This window comes from Callospermophilus lateralis, chromosome 7 (genome assembly GCF_048772815.1).
Source record: "Callospermophilus lateralis isolate mCalLat2 chromosome 7, mCalLat2.hap1, whole genome shotgun sequence".
NCBI lineage: Eukaryota > Metazoa > Chordata > Mammalia > Rodentia > Sciuridae > Callospermophilus > Callospermophilus lateralis.
This window is the reverse complement of record NC_135311.1, coordinates 9,028,053-9,053,172: the sequence shown is the minus strand read 5'-3', so window position 1 is coordinate 9,053,172 and position 25,120 is coordinate 9,028,053. Positions and strand designations below refer to the sequence as shown.

General features: G+C 38.8%; 1 pseudogene; it reads left to right on the top strand.

Moving 5' to 3' along the window:
- The window catches only part of LOC143403477 (Fc receptor-like protein 2), a 29,040-nt pseudogene extending 11,948 nt beyond the window's left edge, over positions 1-17,092 (top strand).
- Positions 17,093-25,120: the final 8,028 nt, after the last annotated feature.

Genomic DNA, 25,120 nt, shown 5'->3' with positions numbered 1-25,120 from the left:
CTGCACCACGCTGATATTCATTCAGTCTGTCAGATACAGGATAAGCACACCAGAATCTCCATGTAAACTTTTAAGCTTGTGCAAAGCACTTCCTTAGACTTATCTATTAACACCAATTAAAAGGAATTTGGGGAATTCATCAGTTAATTTTTTTTTCCAAGTAGTAAATATTTCAGCCAGTATTTTCAAGTCCAGTGGAAGTTCTATTTTTAAACAGACAACCCAAGATTAAGGAATTATGATATTACACCAGCTTCTCTCTTCCTCTCTACTGCTCTATTCTGCATATAATTTTCTCAGGTCCTAAAGCTTTTCGAGACCTTCTTTCCTTATCACTGACTTGCTTTAGGGGAGATGAAATGGTCTTCCAGGACCTTCTATATGTGCAGTAGGCAACAAGTCTTGCTCTGTTTCCTCATTCACAAGATAAGAAAATAGAATCACCTAACTTAACTTCAACTGGTCCAGACTATAAAAGAGGGTATTTGTTCTTTTCCATGGTGACAGCATAGGACGTCTGTATGAGTCTGCTTGGGCTGCTATAACAACAGCAAAAAGCATAGATTAGGTGGCTTAATTTTCTCCCAGATCTGGAGGCTGGTAAGTCCATGGTCAGGATGTAACAAAGCAGGTTTCACTCAGAGCCCTCTTCTCTTAGCTGATAGGCAGCTTGTAGGCAGCTGTCATTTGCTGTGTGCTAACATGACTGCTTAGAGGAATGTGCTGGGAAAGACCCCACATTCTCTGGTGTCTCATGTAAGGACATCCATCCTATTGCATAAAGGCCCCCCCTCCCGTGGCTTCATTTAAACATAATCACTTAAATTTAATTAAGGACTCTATCTCCAAATGTGGCCATATTGGGCTTTAGGGTTCAATAGGTGAATTCTGGGAGAACTCAAACATTCAGTCTGTAACAAGTGCCCAACATAGGGTTATGAGAACACCTTTCAAACCTCCTATTGTCCCATTGACCAAAGAAAGTCACATGGACGTGCCCAAATGCAAATGGAAAAAATAGTCTCTACCTCTTTACTGTGGAATGACAAAGTCACTTTGCAAATGATTGCATGCAGAAAGATGGGAACAGACTGGGGGACATTACTGTATTGATGTAGCATGTGGACACTGGGCTGCATTTCCGGTCATAATTCTTTCTTCCCAGTGCTTTTTAGTGTACATGCGCATATCCACATGCAGCTATCTACTTATAAAACTAGGGTGACTGTTTCAGGAGGTTTCAATCTCAAGCACAAGTGGTCATGATTTGGATCTTTAGATATCTGAAATTAACATTTTATTTCATGGTGAGAGTGAAAATTTTTAAATTTTCAAGTAGACAAACCCAATTGGAACTACGTGTATCCCTTGGAAGATAATAAAAGAAAGCCAAGGTCTTGACCCCCCCTGAGGGTCCTTGGGCCACTATATAAATCAGCCATATTCAAATCATTAATTTTTGAGCTCTGCATAGCATTACAACATATGGACAGGAGTTTGGCTATAGTGAAAACAATGTCTTGTTTTATTTTTGTTAATCTTCTCTCTCCTAAACTGAACCACTCGTATGCTGTCCTCATAGTGTTGCAATTTTCATTTTTTTCTTTAAATCTTTAAATAAATTAGGTAACAAATCCACAGGGCAAAACATTCAAGAGATACCAAAGTAACTGGGTGTGGTGTCTCATGCCTTTAATCCCAGCAACTCGGGAGGCTGAGGCAGGAGGATCCCCAGTTCAAGGCCAGCATGGGCAACTTAGAGATACTTGTCTCAAAATAGTAAGTGGAGAAGGGCTGGGGTGTGGCTCAGTTACAGTCTCTGGGTTCAATGCCCAGTATCACAAAGAAAAAAAGAAAAAAAAAAAAAAACTGATACCAAAATATACAGTGAAAAGTGATCATTTCTCTCACTCACTTTCCTGGGTCTCTCAGTTCCTTTTCTCAAAGGCTTCCACTATCAGCAATTTCTTGTATATTGCAATATCTCATGTAACATACGATCTGCTATGTATAACTTAGCATATTTATGAAAATTATTTGGGGATGTTGCATATTCAATACACACAGAAGGACAATGACTCTTCATTTGTTTGTTTATTTACTTATTTTTGAGATGGGATCTTGCTATGTTGCCAGGTTGGCCTTGAATTACTAGGTTCAAGTGATCCTCCTGCCTGAGCCTCTAGAGTAGTTGGGACTACAGGCAAGTGTTAAGCACACTCAGCTTCACAACATCTTGTTAATGACTGTGAAGTGTTTTACTTAAGGATTCGTAATAATTATTTTAATGGCCTTTTAATGATGGCTATTTAGGTCACCTTGGGTCATTTTCCAAAATGCACAATGCTACATGTGTCAATATATCCCTAAGAATAATTCTCAGAAATAAAATTTGTGGATCCAAGATAAGAACTGTTGAGGAGGTAAGACTTTCCTTCTGAGGGTTTGATAATTGAGTCTATAACAAACTGACAATGGGCAGATTAAAAGAGAAAAGATATGAAGTTTATTATGTGCACCAGGGTTTCAGAAGAATAAAAAGTGAATCACGAAAAACCAGTGAGATTTAAGAGCTTGTGTAGCCTCTTTATAAGTGGGGAGGGAGAGAGGATACAGGCCATTTAGGGAGAGTTGAGTGGTTTTTAGGAAAGATGAATGGGTCCTGTTATATTCTGAGTGCATCTCCTGAAAGTTCATATGCTAGAACTTTTTATATGTTAACCCCCAAAGTCATAAATTAGTGATATTTAATAGCAAAATCAGAGAGGTGGGGCTGTTGGGAGATAAATAGGGTTAAATGAACTCATGATTGTGGGGATTCCCATGACTGCATTAGTGACTTGATAAAAAGAGGAAGCTAGAGACCCAAGCTAGCATGCATGCTTGCTCCGTCTTACCATGTGATGACCCCTTTCATGTTACAGTGGAGCAAGAAGACTCTTAACAGGTGCTGGCGCTAAGCTCCTGAACTTGCCAGCCTCCAGAACTATGAGCTAAATAAATAAAACTTTGTTTTTTTTTTTTTTAATAAACCGTCCCGTACTTTGTTAAAGCAACAGAAAACAGACTAAGACAGGCCCTTATAAGAATAGATGATAGATGATGTGTCATGCTGATTTCTAGTTTTGCTTTCTGCTGATAGGAGTTTATTTTTCCTGGTTTATGAAACTCCTGGGACCGATGACTGGGGTGTTCCCTTTGGAGGATCTACCTTTAGGCAAATAAGGGGAGTTTGGAGAAAGTTCCTCTCTGCATTCGCTGTTCACCAGGTGCTTTCAGATTGAAGCCGTTGGTATTCTAAAGAAGCACATTTTCTAGTGGCATTTCCCCAGATCCTTCAACAGCTTCCTAACCTGATGTCTATAGTGAAGCATTATCCATAGTGGTTACGCCAAATCACACTCCCACGAGTGTACTTTACTCACTCATCATTCTCACAAATGCTTAGGAGTCACATTGACAGGAAGATAGGTTTACTCCAAAGCACCTTTCAGGAAGACAGGGGAGAACTTTCTGTCTCATAACTCTATTTTGGGGATCTCAGGGGCTCAGAAAACTTTTATAAGAGAAGAGGAAGCAAAATGGGACAAAAGACAGGGGATATGCATATGCAGATTTAGTTAAACAGAAAACTCCCTGCTCTCTGTCCTTGGCTTGAGGCAGTTTCTATTCTCAGCATGAGGAAATGCAGGTTATAGAAAAAAGTTATAGGAAGTTGCCCTTATTTTCAGAGGAAGTTTGTTTCATAAGGAGATGTAAGTCCTTATTTCATGATTGAGTAGCCATTCAATGTAAGTTTTTGATTTTTGTCTCCTTGTTAATTGAGAAACATTACTGCCTTATAGTTTTGTTGTTGTTTTTGATACTAAAGATTGAACCTAGGACACTTTTTACCATTGAGCAACATCCCTATGCCTTATAGTTTTTATTTGAATCTCTCTTTTTAGTGAGCTTTCTGCGCATGCCATTTTTTTAACCCTTTGATTTTTTTTAATATTCTTTTTTTATTACAGTATATTGTTATTATTGTTTTAATCTCTTTTTTATTCCAGTTTTTATTAGTGCATTAAGAATATACATAATAGTTGTGTTACCCTTGGGATACCCAGTTGAAGTTCAGGTTCTTGATGTCCTGAACAAAGAATTGAGCTAGACACACAGAAGTAACAGAGTACACATATATTTAAAGTGAAGATAGCCCTCCAGTAGGTAGACTGGAGGGGGCCAAGTGCAAGAGAGAAGCTCAACGCCCTGATGTCTGGAAATTAGGGTCTTATATCCTGACACAGGGTGTCTTCTTCCCTGGGCAGACCTGATTGAAGACCTTACCCCATTTCTCCCATTATTTGTCTTATGATATCTGATTAGAAAATTTTCCAATTTTTCCCCATTGATTACTTTAGAAAACCTAATTAGAATACTGCCCACTTGACTTCCCTTGGTCATTTCAAAATTTGAACCTGTGGCAAGAGTTGTCATGGTGATGTCCTCAGTGGCAGGAGTTGTCATGGTAATGGGTTTTATGATAAACCGGATCAGGACTTCTCTCCTGTCTGGTCCTTCACCAGCTTCTTTTTAATACTCTGCCTCCGCCATCTTGGGGTCCCTGAACCCAACAGTAGGGTTCATCTTGACATCATACATGCATGGAATATAATTTGTTCCATTTCAGTCCCCAGTACCTCCTTCCTCTGCCCCTTCTCCCTGCCCCTGGTTTCCCCTCCTCTACTCCCAGGCTTTTCCCTGCATCTATTTCTGTTTTTTATGAATTTGTTCTTTATAGTAATACAGATGAAATTCACTGAGGCACTTTTACATAAGCACCCTGCATAATTTGATCAAACCCATTTCACTGGGCTTCCCTTTACCACCCCTACGTTACCTACCCCCCCCCCTTCAATCTTCCTTCTCCATTCCTCTGATTCCCTGCCATTTTCATGGTGTCCCCCCCCTCCACTCCTGCCCACAACCTGCTTTTATTTTGCTCTAGCTTCCACACATGGGGAAACATTTGCCCTTTGACTTCTGAGTCTGTCTTACTGCACTTAACAGTTCCACCCATTTCATTCTTCTTTATGGCTGACAAAAACTCCATTGTGTATATAGACCACATTTCTTTATCTATCCATCTGCTAAGAGACATCTGGACTGGTTCCATAACTTCGCTATTGTGAATTATGCTGCTATAAACATTGATGTACCTGCATCTCTAGGGTATGCAGATTGTAATTCTTTGGATAAATAGCAAGGAATGGGATAGCTGGGTCAGATGGTGGTTCCATTCTTAGTTTTTGAGGAATCTCCATACTGCTTTCTAGAGTACGAAATAATTTGTAGTTCCACCAACACTGTATGAGTGTATTTCCCCCCTACATTCTTGCCAGTATTTATTATTTTTTGTATTTTCTATGATTGCCATTCTGACTACAGTGAGGTGAAATATCAATGTGACTTTGATTTACATTTCCCAGATTTCTGGGAAAACTGAACATTTTTTCATGTATTTGTTGTCCATATGCATTTCTTCTTTTAAGAAATGTCTGTTTAGTTCTTTTGCTCATTTCCTGATTGGGCTGGTTTAGGAGTATTATGTTTTATGAGTTCTTTATATATTCTGAATATTAACCCCCTAATCAGGAGTAGGTGGCAAAGATTTTCTCCCATTCTGTAGTCTCTCTCTTCATGCTCTTTATCATTTCCTTTGTTTTGCAGAGGTTTTTTAATTTAATTTGATGCTATTCCATGTATAAATTACTGTCTTTTTTTTTTTTTTTCTTGAGCTTTTCAGGTCTTTTAAGAAAGTCAGTGCCTACACCAATATGTTGGAGTGTTTAGTCTATGTTTTCTTCTACCAGTTGCAAAGTTTCTGGTCTAATTCCTAGGTCTTTGGTCTATGTTGAGTTGACTTTAGTGCAGGATGAGAGAGAGGGATCACATTTCACTATTTTACATATGGCTTTTTAATGGATCACACTTCACTATTTTAAATATGGCCCATTGTCGTTTGTTAAAATGGCTATCTTTTCTCCAACATATTTTTTGGCACCTTTGTAAAGTATCACATGACTGGGTCTATGTGGGTTTGTCTCTGCTTCTTCTGTTCTGTTCCATTGGTCTTCAGGCCTGTCTTGGTGTGAAAACACCAATAACATGGTGTTTTGTTACTGTAGCTCTGTAGTATAGTTTGAGGTCTGGTATTGTGATGCCTCCTGCATCTTCTTGCTAAGAATTGCTTTGGCTACTCTGGGTCTCTTATTCCGCCAAATGAATTTTAGGATTTTTTCCTAGTTGTAAAGTATGTCATTGGTACTTTGATGGGGACTGCATTGACTCTTTTTAATGCTTTTGGTAATATGGCCATTTTGACAATATTAATTCTGCCTATCCAAGAACATGGGAGATCTTTCTATCTTCTAAGGTTTTCTTCAATTTTCTTTCTTCAGAGTTCTATAGTTTTTATTGTAGAGGTCTCTCACCTTCTTGGTTAGATTTATTCCCAAGTATTTTATTTTGTTTTGTTTTGTTAAGGTTATTGGGAACAGGACAGTTTTCCTGATTTCTTTCTCAGCAAATTCATTACTGGAGTATAGGAAAACAAATGATTTATGCATGTTGATCTGACATAGTGATACCTTACTGAATTTGTTTATCAGCTCTAGAAGTTTTCTGGTGGCGTTTATTGGGTCTTCTAGATATAGGATCATGTCATATGTGAACAGAGATAATTCGACTTTTTCTTTTCCTGTTTGTATCCCTTCCATTCCTTCTCTTGCCTGATTACTCTGGCTAGAGTTTCAAGAACTATGTTGAATAGGGATAATGAGAGTAGACATCTTTGCCTTGTTCCTGATTTGAGAAAAAATGTTTTTAGTTATTGTCCGTCCAACATGATGTTGGCTTTGAGTTTGTCATATGGAGTCTCTATAATGTTGGGGTAATTTCCTTTTATCCCTAACTTCTCCAGTGTTTTTAATATGTACAGGTATTGGATATCATCATTTTTTCCCCTCATCTATGGAGATGATAATGTACCTCTTGTTCTTAACTCTATTTATGTGGTGAGTTACATTTATTAATTTAATGTATTTGACCAATCTCACATTCCTGAGATTAAACCCACTCAATCATGGTGTACTATTTTCTTGATAGTGTTTTTGAATGCAGTTTGCTAATATTTTATTAAATACTTTTGCATCTATTTTTCACCAGGGACATTGGCCTATAGTTTTCTTGGTGTGTCTTTGGTTTTCATATCGGTGTGATACTGGCTTCATAGATTAGATTAAGGAGTATTTCTTCCCTTTCTATTTCATGGAATAATTTAAGGAAGATTGGCATTGTTTATTCTTTCAATGTTTGGTGGGATTTGGCTAAGAATCCATCTGGTCCAGGGCTTTTCTCAGTTGGAAGTCTTTTAATTGCTGCTTCAATCTCCTTGCTTGATATTGGTTTGTTTACATTTCTATATTCCATGGGTGAATTTGGGTAGATCATAGAAATTTATCAATGTTTTTAGGTTTTCCTGTTTATTGAAGTATAAACTTTCAAAATAGTTTCTCATGATCCTCTGAATTTCAGATGTATCTGTGGTGATCTCTCCCTTTTCATCTCCAATTTTGTTGATTTGGGTCTTCTCTCCCTTTTTTTGATTAGTTTGGCTAAGGGTGTATCAATCTTGCTTATCATATCAAAGAGCCAACTCTGTTGCTTTGATCCTTTGTATTGCATTTGTTCTCAATTTAATTAATTTTGTCTCTGATATTAACTATTTCCTGCCCTCTACTGATTTTTGAACTCATTTGTTCTTCCTTTATTAGGGCCTAGAGATGTAATATTAAATTTTTTTTTAAGATTTTTTTTTACATACATGACAATAGTGGAATGCATTACATTCATAATTATCCATTCACAGCACGATTTTTCGTAACTCTGTATATAAAGTATGTTCACACCAAATTATGCCATTATATATGAACTGTCTCTTTTTTGGCATTACAATTCTTAATACACCTTTATACCACAATTTATCATATCTCTGTTTATATATAAAGTATGTTGACACCAAATTCACATCTTCATACATGTATTTTGTATAATGATGACCATCACCTTCCACCATCCTTGTTTTTTGTTTGTTTGTTTTTTTAATGTAGGCCCTCAATTCTATGATCTTTCCTCTTAGAACTGCCTTCATACTATTCAGGTTTTGGTATGTTGTTTCTCTGTTCTCATTTGTTTCTAGGAATTTTTTTTTATTTCTCCTTTGATTTTGTCTATGACTCACTCCTCTTTCAAAAGTATATTATTTAATCTCCAGGTATTAAATGATTTGTTTTTATCTTGTTAATGATTTCTAGTTTCATACCATAATGATCTAATAAAATGCAAGAAATTATCTCAATTTTTTTTTTTTTTGTAACTGCTAAGACTTGCTTTTTGTCCTAAAATGTGGTCTATTTTAGGGCTGGTGAGATTCACTGTGGTATACATGCTCTTTGTCTATTTAGGAAGGTTTTTTTTTTTTTTTTTTTTTTTTTTTTTTTTTTTTTGTAACTGCTAAGACTTGCTTTTTGTCCTAAAATGTGGTCTATTTAGTTTCAGGTTCAACTGAGAGGAAAGTGAATTCAGTTATTGATGGGTAGAATATTCTATAGATGTTTGTTAGATCCATTTTATTAATAGCATTGTTTGGTTCTGAAGAATCTTGGTTTACATCTGGATGACCTATCTATTGGTAAGAGAGATGTTTTGAAATCATCCAGAAATATTAAATTATGGTCTATTTGATTCTTTACATTTAGTAGGGTTTTTTTTTTAAAATGTGAGTAGATGCATCGAGGCCATTTTGATTTATTTATGATGTTTTATCCAGACTTTATTCTCCTTTAATTAACTATTCTTCTAGTGAGGTTCAGCCATATGCTGGCTTTGATATTCACCTTTCATTTCTTCTGTATGAAATATTTCACTTGGTATACTCTGTAGTGCAGGCTTAGTGGTTACGACTGCTTTTAGTTTCTGTTTGTCATGAAAATTTTTTACTCCTGCTTTGATTCTGAAGGGTGGTTTTTCTGGATATGGTAATCTTGATTGAAAATTGTTATCTTTTAATGCTTTATATATTTTATTCCAAACCCTCTTGCCTTTTAGGTTCTGGGTTGAAAAATCAGTACAAATTATAATTGGCTTAACTCTAAAGGTGACTTCTTCTTTTTCTCTTCTGGCTTTCAGAACTCTATCCTTGTTCTGCACAGCAGGCCTTTCAGTTATAATGTGTCTTAGAGACAGTCCTTTTTGATCTTGTTTATTTGGAGTTCTAATTTTCTGTTGTATTTGGTTTTCCACTCATTCCTGAGGTTTGAAATTTTTTTTTTATTTCATTGAGAAGATTGTACATTTTTATTTGAATTTCTGTTCCTTTGTGAATGCTAATGATTCTTAGATTTGGTCTCTCAATGTTATCACAGATTTCTTGAATATTCTGATCTCAACATTTTTTCTCTATCATTGACTCCACTTTCAAAGTTACATATTTTGCCTTCAAGGTTTCAGAATCTGTCTTCAAAGTGGTCTAGTCTATTAGTGATTTTTTCAACTGAATTTTTTATTTTCAGGATTTGTGTTTGGTCCTTTTTCAGAATCTCTATTTCTTTGTTGAAATGTTCTTTCACTTTCTGTATGTTCTATCTTAATTCCTTCCTTAGATCTTATTTATTTTCATTGAACATTTTAATTATCAACTTTCTAAATTCTTTTTCTGGCGTTTCCTCTATTCTGAGGTGTCTGTGGGATCAGTTATGTCGTGAGGTACTTGGGATAGCTTGCTCTCTTCATTTTTCATATTGTTAGTATTTATGCCCATCTTCTGGGATAATTCTTTCTTCTACTTTTATGTGAGGGATTTTTTAGTGAGTTGTTTTTTCTTTACTGTGTGTCCTGGGTTGGCTAAATGTCAGTATTTTCACTCATTTTGAACTTGCTACTATGTTCTGTCTCTAACATCACATTGAGATGAGATACTGGTCCCCAGTCATTATAGCCACTTCAGAGCAATGCCTTCTACTAATACATTTTTTAAAAATACTAATAATGATCTTCTGCAACCCACTAAACTATTGTTCTTGGTCAGTTTTTTTTTTTTTTTTCGGGGGGGGGGAAGTACTAGGGATTGAACTCAGGGACACTCAACCATTGAGCCTCAGCCCTATTTTATATTTTATTTAGAGACAGGGTCTCACTGAATTGCTTAGCACCTTGCTTTTGCTGAGGCTGGCTTAGAACTCATGATCCTCCTGCCTCAGCCTCTGGAGCCACTGGGATTATAGGCATGCACCACCGCGCCTGGTCTTGGTCAGGTTTTGGAAGTAGGTTTTTTTCTTTGTGTTTACCATTTGTTTATTCTCAACTCTGATCCAAAGGAGTCAAACTTGTTAGGGGAGTCTCTATATAGAGTTTCACTGCAGGCTTTTACTTTCCCCCTTTGTAGGAGTCTCAGACCTTATTCCGATGGTTCAAATTCCAAACAGCAGAGCAAATGGGATGTGCCTCTCCCCTCTACTTTGCCCTCTTGCCAAATCTTGAAAACATTATTCATTTCCTGGTTTTTATGATGCCCATGGTTTTTCCTATGGATCTTCCAGCCCAAGCAGAGCAGAGAGACTCGGGCTTCCTGAGCCGAAGAAGGGCAGCCTAGACATGGATCCAAAGAACCTGACTTATTTTATTCTTAGTATTTTGTGGTTTCTCCTAGTAAATATGTCAGCCTTTCCTTATGTAATAGTAAAAAGGTTTTGGAGCACTTTTCACTGACTTTCGCAGTGGTATTTTTGTTATACAAAAGAAATGGGTTTAGGTAGTCTAGTTTCTCAATCTCTCTTGTGTGGATTTGGGATTTTGTAACATGTTTTAGCATTCTCCATTTTTAGATGATAAACAAAAGTCTCCTATTTTTTGCAAAATTGTTTTGGATTCATATTTATCTTTTTATCTGTCGAGAAACAGTTTTAAGTATGTACTAGGGTCAGAATATAACCTACTTTTTTTTTTTTTCCCAATAGCTACATAGTTGGTTTATTTATTTATTTTTTAGAGACAGGGTCTCACAAAACTTCTTATGGCCTCACATTTAGTGTAAATTGCTAAGGCTGGCCTTGAACTCATAATCCTCCTGCCTCAGCCTCCTGCGTTGTTGGGATCATAGTCATGTGCCACAACACCTGCCTTTACATATTTGTTCTTATTCCATTTATTTCATAAAACATTCCCTTGATGAAGTGATACCTTTATAACACCATGATATTATGATATAAGAAGTATGTATTTGGTCTTTGTCCTTGGTTTCTAACCATAGAGCTTCTTTTTTTATTTTATTTTTAAAAACTTTGTGGTACTGAAAATTGAACCCAGGGCTTCATGTGTGTTAGCCAAGCATTCCACTACTGAACTACACCTGCAGCCCTTCACAAGAGCTTCTGAAATACTAGGGATTACCTGAATGATGGGAACATTTTTTTTTTTTGTTTATTTATTCTTCTTTCTCTCTCTCTTTTCACTTTTCATTGATTCTTTTTAGTGATACATAACATTGGGATTCTTTTGGACATAATTATAAAGGCACAGAATATAGTTTGCTCTAAGTTAGTCCCAAGTATTTCCCCTTTCCCATCCCTCCTCCCTCCCCCTGTTCCCATCCTTCTACTCTAATGACCTTTCTGCTATTTAATTTTAGTTTTTTGTCTGTCTTTTGCTTTTTTTTTTTTTTTTTTTTTTTTTAGTGTCTTGTGAATATGCTTGATGGTGAGATTCACTGGGGTGTACATGCTCTTTGTCCTTGGTCACCGGCACGGACATCCTAAGAGCTCTGGAATTCCCTGAGGGATAATAATAAGATGGTCCTTGGCTGAGAGGGACTTAGGTGTGTTCAGCATGGGAGATGGCTGCTAGCAAGATCAGCCATGTACTCAGGAGGTCAGAACTTCAGCCCCACCCTGGACACTGGGGAAGGAAGAGGAGGTAGAAATGGAATTGATCACCAATGGCTAATGAATTTAATCAGTTACGCACCCATTTTGTTTGACCATCAACTTTAGAAAACTTCCAACTGTAAATTTTTTCTCTGCCTCTTTGAGACAAATCTTCTATGGCAGTACTGTAAATTTCTTAGAATTACTTTAATTTGATCTAACCATTTTGCTTTATAATTCTAGAATTCTGCTTTTATCTTTTTTAGTTACTGCCTTCTGTTTTCTCTATCCTCATTATTTTGAAAAAAATTCATATTTAATATCCTGAGATTTATTTCCTTTTTTTTCTTTTAAGTATAGGCAGAGCTGGGTGCAGATGGCATATACCTGTAATCCCAGCAATTTAGGAGTCTGAAGCAGGAGGATTGTGAGTTTGCAGATGGCCTCAGCCACTTAGTCAGACCCTGTCTCAAAATAAAAAATCAGGATGGTCGGTGATACAGCTCAGTGAGAGAGTGCCCCTGGTTTTATCCTCAGTACCAAAAATAAAAGTTATAAACACATCTAGACTTATCCTAGTTTTGTTATGAATTACCAGTTTTGTAACAATCAGAGAATATTTATAATGTATCTACTTTGGGGAATATTTTTAAATTTCTTTTGTGAAACAACAGATCATCAGTTTCTGTTCTCAATGCTTAGTTAGTAGGCTGAAGTCCATTTATAAAATAATGTCTTTAAGAAAGAGTTGCTAGAAATATATACTAATTTCGTACATGATTTAAAATGTCAAGCCTGATGATTGAATAATAGTTTTTTTTTTTTTTTTTTTTTTTTTGGTAAACAACTGAAGTATTTTTTTATTTCCCTAAATAGTAGACAAACTAATTATGAAGTTTCTCTTTCTTTTAAGCCAGGGGAACTCCCCATCCGTGTGGCCATCTCTATGGAGCTATTAGTCTGAGGTCCAGAAAATAGCTTCTCTGAGCACATACCTGGTACATCTATGCTCATAGGCCATGTTTCTTGTTTTGCATCTCTCTGCAAAGATTAATGGTGCAAGATATAGACTAATGGATCTTAAGAATGTCAATATCAAGTTTAACCCCAAGACCACTGCTATAGGCTGAGTGTCGCAAATATTAAAACATTTAAAAATTAAGAATGGCCATGAAGAATCTAAAATGGAAGAATAACAAAGTAAAACTAGATCCATTAGCAATTAAAATATATCTTAGAGTAATTAAAAATAGTATTGTATAGGTGTATGCCTGGACAAAGAGACAATAGAACACCATAGAAAATTCATCCAGTGATGGATTCATGCAGGAAGTTCTATTGGAAATATCATTTCAAGTCTGGGTGTGAGTGTGTGGAGGGGGGATGGCAGATGAATTATTCAAATAATAACTAATAGTGTTGGAATAAGGAAGTAATCATTTGGATGAAATACAGTTGGTTCATTCTTCTATATCTTATGTCTTACTAGCTAATTATACACAGATAAGTATGTCCCAAAGCTCTAAGAGAAAAAGCTTCTGTTCTGAAATGCATGTTCTTTTTTCTGGTTTTCAGGAGAAAGTTCTGCCATTAATGCACCCAGGTGAGAACTTCCCAGTCAAAATTGGAACTCTGCAGTGCTCCCTCGATCGCAGTTTGGAATACCTATGAGTTCTCTGTTTATAATAGAGACCGAGGCTATTGGATCATATGATGTCTTCCTTTTAATACTCTTGTCTCTTAATACTTCATTACATTTATGCTATCAGAGCTTTGTCTTAGGGTGATCCACATGACTCCAGGTGTTAAGTTATTTAGGATTAAATATATTTTAACTAATGTACTAACTTAGATATTAATGATTATCAAGTAACTATATGCATGAGTAAGTTATCATTAGATAACTAGAGGGGTAAAAATATTATTATTAACTATGATCATGATTATTATCATTTGGCAGTACTGGGGATTGAATCCAGAGCCTTGAGCAACAGACAAACTAATTATAAAGTTTCTATTCCTTTGAAGCCAGAGGAGCTCCTATACCCATCCATGTGCCATCTACATGGAGTTATTAGTCAGAAGTCCAGAAATAGCTCCTCTGATACATGCCTGGTAGGCAGGTGCTCTACCACTGAGCTACATCCCCAGCCCCTAGAGGGGTGAAAATATGCATAGATTAGAGTCCTATGTCCTCAAGAGAGATAATATCTTATAGGAGATGTCAGATATGCATAGAGAACAAGGAAGAAAGAGATAAAGTAATGAGAAAGATGCTGGTTAAGTTCTGTGAGAGTTTATAAGAGTCTATTGGTAGCTTGGTCAATTTCCTGACCTGTGGTCACTCAACCTTTGTCCTCTGAACCTGTGAAGCTAGGTCCCCTGTTAGGACCTAAAAAGATAGATATGGGGAGAAAAGGAAACAAATATGAGGAAGAGAAAATCGTAGCCAAGTCAGAGCCAATAGTCTGTGTAATGGGCCATTTGGTCACCTGAGGGGGGCGGTGTCCTGCACCTGGATTCTACTCACGCTCTCCCCAGCCTCTTCCCTCTCTATCCTCTCTCTTCCCAGGGACTACCACGTAGATAGTTCACTTTCTCACAGAGGTGCTGCCAGCCCGAATCCTCAAGGGTTCACCCACCCCAGCCCACTCCCGGACACGGAGGATCTGCAGCCGGAGTATGTCAATGGTGAGTCCCCACTGGGAGGGGATCTAGCGCTGGGACAGGGAGGGAAGCAGAAGAGACAACCAGACGGTCTTGCCTCTCCAACCTCGGGAGGCCCAGTCACTCCAAGAAATCAATGAGTCCCTCAGAGCCACGGTGCGGGTATGGTCATGGAGCAGGAGACTGGGGAGGTGTGGCTGATGCTTGAACTTAACTGTGAACATCAGGGAACGCTTGTCTTCTCCCTGCAGTGAGCCCCGGAGGAGATGAGGATGTGGTTTATTCCCAGATCTATAGCAGCCAGCATCCAGAAGGCTCAGGTAAGAAAATTCAAAGTGATTCCTGTCAGGTGGATCTTCCTTGGAAATGTGCATTTTGTACACAACAGGCTGCAAGATATCACTTACCCTTGGAATGATCCAAGAAGGATCAAGAGGTACCTGGAGGCAGGCTCTTGTGAATAAACTGAACTAAAGAAAAAAAAAAGCAGAAGATCCAATAATTCTTGGACTAGACAGTTAAGGAGTATCCAGGATATAAGAAAGAGAGAAGAAAAACAGAGAAGAGTTAGAATTTCTAAAGCTATCATATCCAAAGTCCAGGAAGAATTCCCTCGGTTGGAATGGGTCATTGCAAAGCCTTTTTTTTTTTAGTTTATGTTTTTAATCGGTGTATTATAATCATACATAATAGTGGGATTGAAAATGCCATATCTGTACATGCACATAGCATAATTTGGTTAATCTCATGCCTCATTATTTTCCCTTCCCCTCCCCTCCTTCTTCCCCATCTGTTGATCAGCTCTATTCATCTCCTATTTTTAATATTATCATCATTATTATTTGCCATTATTTAAGTGATGTATCTTAATCACACACAAAGGAGGGATTTCTTGTGGCCTATTCATGCGTAGACACAACATGATTTGGTAGATTCCGTCCCTCAGTACCTCCCAGGCTGGTAAATGGATGGAGATGGAGAACATCATGCAAAGTGAAATAAGCTGTGCCTCTCTTTAAGTGCCTGAAGACTTGGGATGACTCCACGAATCACCTGATCTAGACAATTGTCATTTGGACACATAGCTTTGCAGGAACCAAGAGGACAGTTCTGTAGCAGTGCAGAGTGATAACTTCCAGCTGTTGCCCTGAACCTGCCCTTTCTTCTGTGCTTTTAGCTGTCTCTGATAGAGCCAATGGCTATTGGTAGCTTGGTCAGTTTCCTGACCTGTGGTCACTCAACCTTTGTCCAATGAACCTGTGAAGCTAGGTCCTCTGTTAGTGTGGACTAAAGTAGTGCCTCTGTTGTTTCCTTCTGGGACCAGCCCAGCAGAATAGACAAAGTACACTCGTGTCTACTGGGTGTTCATCTTCCAAGCTCTTGAGGTGTCGATCCGCAGTTAAGGAGAAGGAGGAGATTCATTCCTACTATACACTTTGAAAGTAGGGGGAAAGAGGCAGACAGCAGTGAGCAGACCCTGCAGCCAGACTCCAACTGCTGGGTGACTGGGATCTGTCATCTTTGAATGTGCATTAAGTATCCTTCTCTATGGTAAGGTGAACCATCCGTGGTGGATTATCTAAAAAAAAAACATAGAGGAATGACAAGAAAAATGAGCCCTGGAAGGATATTGTAATGGTCAGAGAAGCCAAAAATAAATAAATAAATAAAATAAAACAAATCATGAGGATAATAGCTCACAGGAAGTTGCATCAGAGAGAGGGAGAGCTTTGTTAGTAAGTGTTGGTGGGGGATGTGGGGCTTGCAGTCTTATAGGAGCTCAGAGTGAGCAAATTTAATGGATGGATTTTGCGGAACAGGAAGGGTTGGACTTCCGTCCATGAAACATAGCAGTTCTATGCCCTGCCGCACACAGTCTGGGCCAAGGATATAAGCAGAAACCCAAGTATTCAGTATCATTTTTTTTTTTTTTTTTTTTTTTGCCTCCACAGCAAACATCAGGACGTCTCTGGAGAACAAGGTGAGCTAGAGCCTTTGGCAGTCCCTGCCTCTCGACTTTCTTCACCTTATTCCTTCTCTTATGCTTGTATGTCCCACTGTTTTGTGTCTCTCCCAGGATTTCCGAGTCGTCTACTCCTCTGTGAAGAAGTCATAAAACTTGGCAGAATCGAGAGCAGATGGCTGCAAAGATAGCGCCTCACTATGGATTTTATTAGCCCCGATGCCAACGCTCAAGGCTGACCCCCTGTCACAGCAAGAATGTGCCCCGGGGACTCTAGGCAAGCCACCTCGTGTCGTGATTTTTATTCCCATCAACTTCCCTCCCCAATATTTTCATTTATTCATTAAATATCTCTTGAACTGCTGCTGCATCCCGGGTACTGTGAAGTAAATGATCTCTGGATCTTAAATGATCAACGTGAAAAGACTTGAGGAAGGGAGAATGAACACGGGAGACAGGGCCTTGCCTTCTCCTCCTCTGAATCGAGAACCACAGAACCGTCGAGGGGCTTCTTTTTCCTTCCCAAACTAGGACTCGGTTGCCTTTGGCCTCCCCAGAGACCGCACTTGTAAACGGAATTCTCTTTTGCTTTTGTGAGAACTTGACAGGGGGCCCCGTGGGAGGAAACGGCAGCCTGGGGTACTTGCCACAGCGTCCAGGTTCTTGAAGGTTCAATTTTACCTCCGTTTAAACAAACTAACAAGGGGGTTTACCATTTTTGAAGTGTTCAGCGTTGTGCATTGATTCCCACAGTGTGGGCAGTAAGAGCACAGCCTTTGGAGTCCTGCGGTGTGGCCCCAATCCCATCCCCTTCTAGTCGGGCAAACTACTTGAACAAACTACCGATCCTTCCTGGGCCTCGGCTTCCTCGATTTTAGATAAGTATGACCCACAGGGCTGCCGTGAGGATTATGCAAACATTCATTCACTGCTTGACACCGTTTCTGCCCTCTAGGTCACACTACAGAAGTTCTTCGTGTTGGTGTCAGATACACAAAATGATCACTCCGCCTTCAAGCTCAGTCCTAAAGCTTCCAGCTTAATTAAGAAATCGAAGTAATGAGGATCTCAAATCTAATGACTGTCCGAGGCAACCAACAAATTTTCACTACTATGCTTTTTTAAGTGAATGTTTTATGCAATTTCATGCCCTTATTTCTGTCACTGTAAAATAAGCTGCTTGGTGAGAAGAAATTTTCTTGTGTTCTTCCTCATACCGTCCATCCACGGTATAGTTGGCAGGAGCACAGTGGGCACAGATGACAGGTCCGCATGCAGAGCAGCAATCTGTTCCAGGGAGGACAAGTTACTTTACTTCTCTTTATATAATTCCTTCTCCTGGCAAATGCAGTTCACCAATTGGAAGGATGTAGGTGGCTGTGGGCTTGGAGTTGGTATTTAAACAACTGAGAATAATTCAGAATGTATGAAGTACATAAAGTTCGTTAGAAAAAAATAATCAAGAATGGTTATGACTGTTATTATTTAATTTTTTGTTGAAATGATTATAGATTTTCCAGAAATTGCAACACCGTGAACCAAGAGACCTGTGTACCCTCAACCCAGCACCTCTGTCAGGTAACACCTCGAGTAATATGATACCAGGAAATCAATATTGGTGCCATCCACAAAATGTCTTCAGATTTCACATTCCACAAACACTCACTGTGTGTGTGCATGTGTGTGTGTGCGTGTGTGTGTGTGTGTGTTTCAATACAGTTTTATCCACAGTGTAGCTTTGCATAACAATCTCCATGGTGATAAGGATTTAGAGGATTGCTTTCACAGAGAGCTCTCTGTGGCCACATGGCCTTGTCTCCACCCCCCAGTCTTTAACGCCAACCACTAACCTGTTCTTCATGATTAGAGCTATGGTATTTCAAGGAGGTTACTTACATGGAATCATAAAATATACAGGTTTTCAGATTGATTTTTTTTTCACTCAGCACATGCCTTGAGAGCCACCTTCCTGTCTATCAATAATTTGATTGTTCCTATTGCTGAGTAGTATTCCACGGCACAGATCAGTCATTCATCTACTGGAGGACATTGAGGTTGGCTCCAGGTTTTGACTATTACCAATCAGACCTCTATGATCATTTATCAACAGGTTCTTACTGAGCACAAGTTTTCATTTCTCTGGGATAAATGCTTAAGAGGGATTACTAGGTCTTAATGGCATGTGCATGTTTAATTTGAAAAGAAAATGCCAGAATGGCTACTCTTTTTCATTCCCAGCAGTGAATGAGTGATCTGTTCTCTCTGTATCCCATTTTTGTTTTAATATGCATTTCCCTCAGGACTAATGTTGACCTTTATATATTTTTATTACCTGTTTTTCACCGGTAGATTCTCATTGAGAAAAATATTATTCAGGTTTTTGTCCATTTCCTAAATGAATTGTTTGCTTTTGCTGTTGGATTTTGAAAGCTTTTTATATGCTCTGGATAAGTCTTTTATTGGATATTGGATGCGAATACTTTCTCCCAAGTCTATACCTCGTCTTTCCATTTTCATAATAGGTCTTTCACAGACCAGGAAAACTATTTTTAATTTTAAAGAGGTCATATTTTTCGGGAGGCAGAGGCAGGAGGATCAGGAGTTCAAAGCCAGCCTCAACAAGTTAGCAAGGTGCTAAGCAACTCAGTGAGACCCTGTCTCTAAGAAAATAAAAAATAAGGCTGGGGATGTGGCTCAGTGGTCGAGAGCCCCTGAGTTCAATTCCTGGTCCCCCTCCCTCCAAAAAAGAGGTCAAATTTAGTGATTTTTTTCTTTTATGATTCTTTTCTTTCCTTGTTTTTTATATCAAGTCTAAGACCTCTTTACCTATTCTTAACCCACATAGGTTTTCTCATGTTTTTTTCCCAAATTTTTTATATTTTTACATACTACATTTAAGTATGTGACCCATTTTTATATTAGATATGAAGCTTAGGTTGAGGTGTATTTTCTTCACCTCTGCACGATGTCTCATTGCTTGAGTATCATTCATTGAAAAGGTTATCCTTCCACCTTTTAAGACTTTGTCAAAAATCACTTGGGCAAATATGTCTATTTCTGGGTTCTACATTCTTTTCTACAGACTTTTATTCTTTTTTTTTTTTTTTTTTTTTTGGTGCTGGGGATCGAACCCAGGTCTTTGCACATGCAAGGCAAGCACTGCCAGGGACCAAAAGGGAGTTCTCCTTCAAAGAATAGCCTGACAGTGCCAGGGACCAAAAGGGAGTTCTCGTTCAAAGAATAGCCTGACAGTTACAAGAAGCAGCCCCTGGGAGACATCTTGCCTGAGACACCCCTGCAGCCATCTATCTCCATGAGACATCCTATGGCCATTTGTCTTCCTGAAGCATCCTGCGTTATCTCACCGTATGAAGACTTCTAGCAACTGCCGATAAGACAGCTTCCCCATCCCCAGCCCATAAATACCCCTGTGTGAACAATAAAAGTTTGCAGCTTGATCAGAACTACTGTCTTGCTGTCTCCTTTCGTGTCTCTTGTCCCTTCATTCCTCCCCATCTAGGTTCGCTGCCCACGTTGATGTGTCCTGCCGGTCGGGACAAAGCACTCTACCAACTGAGCTATGTCCCCAGCCCAAAATTCTATCTTTATTACTGTAGCTACCTAGTACTTTTAGTTTTCAGTGCTGGGGATCAAACTGACATGCTAGGCAAGCACTTAACTACTGAGCTACATACTCAGTCTTGTAATTCTCTTTAATATCCAGAAGAGCAATTCTTCCAATTCTCTCTTCCAATTTCATTATCAATTATTTTTAACAAATGCTAAGGAGAAGAGTAGCAGCTGTAATAAAATAACATGTTTTCATCTCTAACATGTGCAATTACCATGATAACGGCAGGAATATGTAGACCAAATATCATGACAGAATTATAGTAAAGAATATAGACAAGAAGGAAAAAAGGGGGGGCATCTGTGTAGGTTTAAAAAAATGGCAAAGAAAATATCAAGAGGAGAGTGGTCTCCACTTCCAGATTATTATTTTCATTATTATTTTTATCCTTGGGTTGAATTTTCTTTCTTTTCATATCACAATTAAAACGACTGAAGAAACATAAAATTAGGGGAAATATGTGTATTGGCACATGCCACCCATAAAATAGAAATTACTTCAAATTATTATGCAGGTGAAAGGAAATAAATAATAGAAATACCTACAAGTATGGCTGTCCGAAGCAGCAAATAGATTATGAGTCTATGAACTGCCCAGAGACAGAAGCCCCTCTAGAGAACTCTCAGCGCCAAGGGGCCAGCGGAGATTGCCCAGTTGCCAAGGGGAATTCCTTGCTAGCTAAGGAATTTTACCAGTTGATAACCTTAGATTCCAACACCTGCTGCCCAGTAGAGAGTCATGGGCACACGCTGATAAGCCCAAACTGGGCTGTTTTAGCCCCAACTTCAGTTTTGTTTATCTTGAAGATCCTTTCTCACAGTAAATCCTTTTGATGTCTACACTATATAGTAATCCTGTGGCGCTTGCTTGTGGTCAGTCTTCCTCCACCAGAAGTCGGCTGAAGCACCGAGCCCCCGCTTTCTCTCTACTCTTGTGTCTGTTCATCTTTTCTTAATCCCCTCATTGCCTGGCTTGGGAAACAGTAAATGGCCGTACAGGACGTGGCACCTGCCCAGGAATTAAATGAGGAACATCTCTGGTATTGAAGTCTGAGCATCCGGGACTGAAGGTGAGCATGTTTCATGGGGCTATCACGAGGTGGGTTAGTATAACCTGTACAGTTAACCCTGGGGAATTAGCAGGTATCAGGATATAAATTTAAGGTGAAAAATACTAAATGTAAACTTTAAAAAAAGACACAAGAGGGGCTGGGGTTGTGGCCCAGTGGGTAGAGCACTCGTTTAGAATGGGTGAAGCACTGGGTTCCATCCTCTGCACCACATAAAAATAAATAAATAAAGTAAAAGTATTGTGTCCAACTGCAACTAAAAATAAATAAATAAATAATTTTTAAAAAGTAGAGACAAGAGGCCTGAAATCAACTGACCTAGACAACCACCCCAATCTATTCTTCCTAGACAATCAGGCATGAATCAATGGTTCAGAAAATCTGAAAAGAACTTCCAAGCCGGACCTGGTACCACCTTAGTGGTGATGAACTATTATTCACTTTATTTATGTCCAACCCTTCCTGAGGCAGAGGGCACACTCCCATTATTAATAGCTGCTTTGAGGGGGAACATATTAAGGTGTGCATGGGAACATGGGTAACTTGCTGTATCTCTGCTTAGGGGTGCTTGCCCCAAACTCCTTCTTCTCCCTTAAGAATCACTTATCTACTTATTTTTGGGTTTGCCAGAAACCAGAGGAAATTGTAGACTTTCACAAATCCCAGGTCTGACCCAGTGACCTCTCTGATCTCAGGTGGAGAGACTCTGATGACGTCATTTGACCAGTCAACTCTCCTCTAATTGCTTAACAGCCACATACATAACCTGCTTCTGCTGAAATCTCAGAGGACTATCACTTGGACCCTTTGGAGCTGAGAAGAGCTACAAGAACCTATATGGAGTGTGTGTGTGTGTGTGTGTGTGTGTGTGTGTGTGTGTGTGCTATTTAAAATATGATAACATTTTCTATTTTAATATTCTTGTTATGTTTTCATACCATTCAATATTGTAGTAAGATATTTCTGTGGTATGTTTGGATATATCGTAACTTATAAATGACTTATTTGAGGGCTGATGTGACAAACAGTTTTGCAGCGAAGCTCCTTGTCTCTAAGTCAACATTTTGGGTAGCATCACTAGTTTAGATAAGTGAAACCTGTTATTCTTGGTTGTTTTTGGTTGTTTGTTTGTTTTGTTTTGTTTTTCAGGGTGTTTTGTTTTTTTTTTTGACAGTACTGAGGATTGAGGCCAGGGCCAATAGCATGCTCTCCACCACTGAGCTACAGTCCCAGCCCTTTTCTATGCAAAGTCAGACAATAATTTGGCAACATTTTTCATGAGATATCCAGGGTCTATTGATATCTACTATCAAGATAAAGAACAGAAACAATCTGATTGAGAGAGAGAGAGAGAGAGAGAGAGAGAGAGAGAGAAGGATTTCTGTTTTCTCATCAAACTATGCAAGCAAATAGAAACCAGGAAGGGGGAAGTCTTTCCTTTCTTGCTTTCTATTTAGTCAAATGTTCCAAAGAGTGGAACATCCCTGCCCCCTGTTACTTTTTGGCTAACCCTGTCAGGTCAGTTGCTGGCATAGTCCCTTCTCAATGGCTGAATAAGGAGGCTTCAAGGTGCTGGGTCTTTCTGTTGGTGTTCATGTTGGACAACCTGGAGAAAGATCTAGGGCATCGACAGGATGGGGACCCAGCATCTGGAGATCTTTGGAACTTTCTTAGAGCTTACCTCTGGTCAAAGCCTAGCAGGGAGGCCGAGTCTCACTTTTAGTCTCTAGTCCTCCATTTGGGAACTGAGAAAATGAAAAGACCTAGATTTCCAAGAAAATATAAAAGAGATACATTTCAATTTATAAAAGTGTCTTTGCAGTGAATTTCATTCTGATCTCATAGGTAATTTTAAAAATGATGTAATTGGGACTTTTTTTCAATATCAAACTCCAGTATTAAAAATGACAAAATAAAAATCAACACTAGATAAAGGACCAAAATTCACCATAGGTTCTGAGACCTCTTGATAAGATTTTATTTCCTAACAGTAGACAAGAGAAGCTGAGAAATTTGTTAAGGAATTGTGATTCCTTTTCTGTGCTCAGACATTTGGTAATTTTAGAATGAAGAAATGGATTCTTAAGCCAAAACTGACCTGAAGTTGGGAAGAGGGGACTTGCACTTCCTACTGTTATGGCGAGACTGCAATAAATCACCGAGTCAATCTTAAAGTGGGAGACAGAAACATCTTTATTCACCAGCTGGTGGGTCTGGATTCACCAGCTGGTGGGCCAAGGGGCAGGCTGCAAGTCTACACCCTTCGACCCCCTCTGGGGGTTTGAGTACACCTTTTATACCATAAGGAAAGCATGTCAGTACGTTAATCATAAGTGGCTGTTGCTAGGATTCAAGACCATAAACAAACATCATGAGATCTAAAGTCATAAGCAGAAGGGGAAGTGAGTCAAAATGACCCTAGTTAAATATAAGTTAAAGAACAGTTACTAACATCCAGACAATCATCCTCTGACAGGGTGCATTGGTCCAAGAAAAATGGGAACAAAAAAACCCAATTTTACATTGTATAAGAATTGCCATTTTGTGTTACGGAACATGCTAAGCAACTGCTGATGGGTACAGAGGCGGGGTGTTCCCATGGGAGAAGCATTTCTTACTTGGCATGGAGTCTCTGGGTGAAAGGCAGTCTGTTGGGTCACTGCCCACATAGCCTGGCCCATAACATTACCCAGTACATGAGAGAGAGACCCTTCTCTACATCCTGTCCCTGGCTCTGGGTCTTAGGCATATCAAGTCCTTAACGCTGTGGAAATAACAGGGAAAAGACTGAAATCTGGAGATGCTGAACATCTTGGAAAGGGGATCAGCTATTAAAGGAGAGTTAGGAAGCATAGTGTCAGTATCTGCATGATGCAGGTGTCACAGGTAAGAAGAGAAAACTTGTGGAAGAGGAAGAAAGGATTTTACAAAATCAGAGAAAGATGAAAGATTTCACATGGAAAGCTATCAAAATAAAAATCATTTGCTAAGCTAAATAGGAAAAAAATCCTAAACATTAAAGGATAATTTTAGGAATATCAGAACCAAGGGATAACTCTAAAATAGTCAAGAGAATAAAGGTATTATCTACAGATCACAGGAATAAGAAAGACCTCAGACTTCTTAACAAGTTCAAGAAGCTATGCAAATAATGTTTTCAAAGTGTTCCAGGAAAAGAGTCAAACCTATTTTGTATCTATCTAGACTCTCATTTAATTCTGAGGGTAAATAAAGATATAATCTGATAGAACAAGTTTCACACATATACACACACACACACACACACACACACACACATAACACATAACACATAGAGGAAGTCTCCAGTGACAAAAAATACACACACACACACACACACACACACAGAGGAATATTCCACCAGACACAGAAAATGAGTTTCAGTATACAAACTAGTAGGACTTTGCTTAAATGAACAATGACAAAGTACATAGGATGAACACAATGAAATTAGAAGAAATAAATGCACATGATTATTCATTTTAGTAAGTTAGTAATTTCCACCCAAAATGAGAATAGAATGAGCAACTCTTGGAGCAACCTAAGAAAGTTCAACCTTGACCTCTGTGGTAGCGACACTGAGCTGGCCACCACCTTCTCCCTGAGCAGAAGGTGACAGTGCCTCCCACCTACACAATCTTGAAAATCTGCCAGGGATGTCCCCACCCAGGGCTCTGGGTCTGGCCTAACAAAAGTAGATTTGAAAATGAAAGCTGAGCCCAGAAGGGAATCTACAAGCTCCGTCTCAACTGAGGTTACCAAAGTGCCAGATGGTCTGGAGATCAAGTACAGATAGACCAAATAATGTC